This window comes from Delphinapterus leucas, chromosome 3 (genome assembly GCF_059928025.1).
Source record: "Delphinapterus leucas isolate spDelLeu-1000000601 "Yukka" chromosome 3, BTC_Dleu_Yukka2, whole genome shotgun sequence".
In the NCBI taxonomy this organism is placed as follows: Eukaryota; Metazoa; Chordata; class Mammalia; order Artiodactyla; family Monodontidae; genus Delphinapterus; species Delphinapterus leucas.
In genome coordinates, this window is record NC_143131.1 from 2,900,376 (window position 1) to 2,905,094 (window position 4,719).

Sequence of the window (4,719 nt, forward strand, 5' to 3'; positions counted from 1 at the left end):
AACTTGTCTTCACATTTGCAGTTAAACTGTTTCCTCCTGATCGTTCCAAAAAATAGAGGGAGAACGGCTGGTCGCCAAACTCAGTGTAAAGTCCTTTGGTTCAATCAAAGGAACATTTTACTTTATCCTTACATTTCTGTTCCACAAGCTAGATGAACTTGGTTCCTTGAATAAAGACAACTGTGATTTTTTTTTCCTATAAGAAACAAAAGAAAGGCAATCTGGCAAGTTGTCCATTTGTATGTAGGCAAGTCATGGGATTCGGGTATCAACAGGTATCTGAAACTACAAGGTAATACTACCGTGCTGTTCATAAGTTCAGAACCTCAGTGCCACAACATCTTGGAAGAGTTCTCTATTTTTGTTGCTCATAAAGTCCTTATGTTTACCCCAAAATACTCTCCGTGGCAACATGCCTAAAGCTGAAGGGGGAGTTCAGGCTTCCTTCAGGTAATTCAGGGTCCTCTGGACAGCAATGGCATCCTTGGGGTCTTCATGTTGGACTCGCCGCCGTCGCGAGACTGTGCGCCAGGGAGCTCCAGCGGCTGTGCAGGCAACTGCAGGAGACACTGCTGCAAATAGGCATACAGGTGTTTTCTGGGCTTGAGATGCCGTCAGATACAGGACCAGCTGTGGCATTTGTAGGGTCTAGTGAAAAATAAAGCATGGGACCCTTGTTTAAAAATTGTTAAGAATTTCAAGACGGCTATGGCAAAGCATTAAACTAAGTGGGAAGCCTTGCTATGCATGGGCCTTGGGTGACTAACAGGCCACACGGCCATGGAGCTGGGCCTGGCTTTAGAGCGCAGCACCGTGGGGACAGCGCTCAGGTGCTCCCCTTCGGTCAAGCATGACACTGAGACCAAGGGGCCAGGGAAAGGCTTGATGATGCCTGGGTGGTAACCTGGGGAGGAGAGGTGGTGGCTGAACAGTGTGGATCACGCGTGCCTGCCGAGAGCTCGGACAACCCCTCTCTGGGCTCCTGACCAAGGAGAGAGGAAACCATTCTCATCGACAGAGAGGACAAAACGTATCCGGGAAAACAAATATTTCTGTGGTTGTACTTTTATCCCCTCCCTTCCTCCCTCCCTCCCTCCCTCCCTCCCTCCCTTCCTTCCTCCCTCCCTCCCTCCCTCCCTCCCTCCCTTCCTTCCTCCCTCCCTCTCTCCTCCCTCCCTCCCTCCCTCCCTCCCTCCCTCCCTCCCTTCCTTCCTTCCTTCCTTCCTTCCATTTCCTTTCATTGCTCTTGCCTTTATTATTTTTAGCACAGGTTAGAAGTTTCATGCAGAGGCACTGAGGCTCACTAGCCTCAAAGAACTATATCAAAAGCCCCACCTTTGGTCCCATTGAAATGACAAAACATTAAGCACGCAGTTATACTCTGTATCTCATGCTGAACAGCTGTCTTGAATTTTTTTTCCCTCGAAGCCACGTGTTTCCAGGGGCGTTGGTGGCTCTGTGTTTCCTGTTGAATTGGTCTCCCCTCCTCCCACCTCTGTTCTCACACAAGCCGGCTCATGAGTGAGACACCCAGTGCCTCAGTTCAACCAGACAGACTGCTGGTTTTAAACCAGGCTAGATGCTCATCCTTGCAAAGAACCACAGACTGGTCCACACACACAGACATGATCAGTACCTTCCTGGACCATCCTGGTCTTTCCTCTTTGGCTCAGTGCAGGTAGGTGTCGTCTGATTTCATTTCAGGGTCCCCAGGGTCGAGCTCTGCCAACTGCGGGTGGTGAGTGGGCTCCTCTGTTTCCGTCTGCCCCAGTCCTTTCTTCTGAGTATGAATTCCTTTCACTTGGTTCCTCTCTGGCATCTGAAAGCAACTGGGAGCAATTATCTGAGCAGCAGCCTCTGTGCCCAGGTGCTGGGTGACTCACCCAAACCTCCTGCCGTCCAGCTCATTAACTGTGCTCCCCTCGGGACATGCTGAGGGTTCGGGTGTCTTTCCAGAATGGCTTGGCAGGAGCTGGGTGGTTTTACGACAAGGAGGGGAGGGAGAAAGAGCGGGTGGAGGAGACTCGATTCAGTTGTGACTCGAACACCTGTCCGCGCAAGCTAAGGAAATCCTCTCCGCGCCAGCACGCAGCCGGAGCGCAGGATTCTCCAAACCAAGGTTGTAATTAACTTCACAACATCTCCAGGGGATTCTCGAAAGAGAGGAAGAAAAAAACCTCGTCTCATCCTGTCAGGCACCACGAGGCCCCTACTGAGGTGTCCCGAGGATGTTAAAACGGGGAAGCCTCCCTAAAAGAAAATTAGAACTTGCTTGTGTTCTCGGGGTGCTGGCTGGGCGTGTGGTTCCCGTTGCCTGCGAGGCTCTTCACACACAGTCTTAACTGTTTATTCAAGCTCTGGGTTTGGCCCGTCCCCTGATGCTGTCTTTGCCAAAAGACCCTCTTCATGAACTTTAAAGTCCGTGAGGAGTTTTTAGGAAAAGTTTATCAATAAAATATTTTGTGAGAAGGTCAGAAAACAGTGTGAGCTCCCTCCTTATAACTTGTTTTACTGAGCCTTTCTTCTTAGAAATAGGTTTTATGTTTGAATCAAATAGCCACACAGACGATACACTGAAATGGAAAGCAGTTTTTCATGTCAGATACCCTAGACTGTGCTATGAATTTAACCTTGTCTGAGTTTGACTATTGCATCATTGGATGTAGTAATGGGGCAAATTGGGTGAAAGCGAACAATGGCAGACTTGACTATCGAACGACTTCACGGCCCCTGAAACACACTGAGGAATTTGGACCAGATGGATGAGACCTGACACATCCAGGCAGCGGCAGAGGAGAAGAGCCACTTAATGGATCCCCCAGGATTGCCCTGGGAGGATGTGCCATCTTCGCCCATTAAATATTAACTGGCTCTGGGATGCTTCCTGGGCCTCACAGGCCCTGTGCCGGGGAGCACACGAGGGGTGAGGCCCTGCTCTCCGACAGCTTACACTCAGTGAGATCTGGGGAGGCATCCAGCCAGCGTTTTACATGGGGGGGGAGTGGAGACGCCCCAGCGGCATGGTCCGTGGCTGCATCTTGTCCCAAAGGGCAGCAGAAACCACAGCTGCCGGGACCTGCATTTGGAACCCGCCCTTGGTGATTTGCACCGTGGACCCAAATCTCACAGAGTCTCCTGGGAAGGACATGGCAACCCGCACACAGTCAAGGATGGGAGAGTCAGGGGAGGGATGGGGCCGTGAGTCTGTGACCGGAGACCCCGGGAAGGTGCGTTTCCACCTCCAGACCCGTGTCTCCTGCAGACTCAGTAGAGGGCGGAAGGGGTGGCTGGGAGGACGGGGCTGGGCAGTTCCTGAGGTTTTGCCATGAGCATCCACAATGTGACCACCTAAAAGGAGGCGTGGCACCTGCTTCCTCGAGTTTCGGGACAGAACGTGGTGGCAGAGAAGGCTGACACCCATGGTGTGTCAGCCTTCCCTGGGCACATGGCTAAGTCCCAGCTCATGGTGCCCGTGCACTGTTCGCGTCTCACCAGTGGTTTGTGGCTGGAGAGATGGACGCTATGTCCGGTCTCGGACCATTAAAGAACTGTCCTCTATCTCCTTTCCCAGCCCAGGGTGAACTCAAGGCTCCATGCTGGGCTGGCCAGGACACAGCTTAGGTCCCTGAGTGTCTGTGTGGAGCAGAGGTCTCTGTCCCATCAGCTCTGCCCTGTGGTTTGAGAGGGAAGTAACTTTTTGTGGGGTTGTATGTCGGTTTGTTAGAGCAGTTAGCCCGCCCCTGCCAATCCCGAGCACAGGCGAGAAACATGGTACGTGAAACACGTCACCGGCAAAGACTGAATGAGTGCATCAGGCGGGTTTATTAGGATCTGAGTCACACAGTGACATTCCAGGGAATGAATATTAAGGAAAAGTCTTCATAGAAACAACGTGCTGCTGTGATCATCTCTTCTTTTCTAGGGTTTTTGAACCTGAGTGAAGGTTCTGAAGGCTTGGTTTTATTCCACGCCCAGACATGGGTCCTGCCCACACATGTCTGTGGGTTCTAGTCACTGACAGCAGGGGGGCTCTTCACGCTCACGTCTGCTCTTCTTACTAACCTCCAGGAACACAAAAGAAGGGAAAAAAGAATTTCAATTTGTCAATCAATGCATAAATGTCTCCTGTCTTTGGAAAGAGATCAGCTCAGGTCAGGGTCTAGAGGAAACAAAGTGATGCTAAAGTAATCACAGTGTTGAAATGTAGCTTCTGAAAACTAAAGGGAACTAAGAGGAGTTCATAGAGCCCACCTGTGCCTCAGGGCAGGATCCGGCCCTGTGCCCACCTGTGCCTCAGGGGAGGACCTGGCCCTGTGCCTGGGACAAATCAGGGCCCCATCGGTGACATCAGGAGGCGGGGTTCTGCTTTGTTCTGTGTGCAGGGAGGGTGGCTCCCATTGCCTCCCCATCCTCCCGGCGATCTGCTGGATGAGCCAGAGGAGAAAGATGAGTGGGTGAGTTACGGGCTGGAGCCCGGTGAGCCCTTAGCATCCCTGTCACCTCCCTCGCCACCAACATGTCTCCTGCACTTCATCCCCACTGTCCAAAGAGGGCCCTGAGAGTGGGCAGGGGACCCCGTCCTCCTCCTCTGAGTCCCAAGTGCCTAGGACGGTGCCTGGAGACGGACCGAGGCTTGTGGGATGAGTGGTGATGAGTGAGCTGTCCGCTCAGCGTTTAAGGGCGGGATTGATGAGATGTCTGTCCCGAGTTTCTCAGCCA

At 52.3% G+C, this 4,719-nt stretch overlaps 1 long non-coding RNA gene across 1 annotated transcript; it reads right to left on the reverse strand.

Annotated features, from left to right (window-relative positions):
• Positions 1-415: 415 nt before the first annotated feature.
• Positions 416-2,534, reverse strand: LOC149749502 (uncharacterized). Its single transcript, XR_016392578.1, has 2 exons — positions 1,637-2,534; positions 416-648 (listed from the first exon to the last, which is right to left on the reverse strand). It is a non-coding gene; the product is annotated as an uncharacterized LOC149749502 (long non-coding RNA).
• Between the last annotated feature and the right edge of the window lie 2,185 nt (positions 2,535-4,719).